Source organism: Egretta garzetta, unplaced genomic scaffold, assembly GCF_000687185.1.
Source record: "Egretta garzetta isolate BGI_Z169 unplaced genomic scaffold, ASM68718v1 scaffold119, whole genome shotgun sequence".
Classification (NCBI taxonomy): domain Eukaryota; kingdom Metazoa; phylum Chordata; class Aves; order Pelecaniformes; family Ardeidae; genus Egretta; species Egretta garzetta.
In genome coordinates this window covers 11318-11744 of record NW_009260794.1, presented here as the reverse complement: position 1 = coordinate 11744, position 427 = coordinate 11318, and positions in this window count along the sequence as shown.

The following is a 427-nucleotide window of genomic DNA, read 5'->3' as shown; positions in this document are numbered from 1 at the left end:
CCCCCCCCAGTCACACAGCATCTCACAGCTCTAGCTTCACCCCCCTGCCAGCCAGCTGGCTGCCACAGGGGTAGTGGGGCAGAGACCAGGAGCAAGCAGTGGGTGCCAGACCCCCAGATGTGGGGCACAATGGTTTGGGGATGAGGGGGGGGACACACACGATGCCAGCCACAGTTGCTGGCCCACAGTGATCCCCAGGACCGAGGCATTATCCCATGGAGCTGGCACCAACCCTGGGAGATGCCATCCCCACATTGAACCCCTTTTGCCACCGTCCCCAGGGTCCTCAGCCCCAGCCATGCCACCCCCGCCCTGTGTCCCCGCTGTCCCCCGCCCAGCTCTGACTCACATCTGGGCCCCCTCAGCGGGGCGCGTTCCTGGGGTGTCTATTTTGGGATGGGGCTGGCAGAGCCCAGCTGGTGGCACA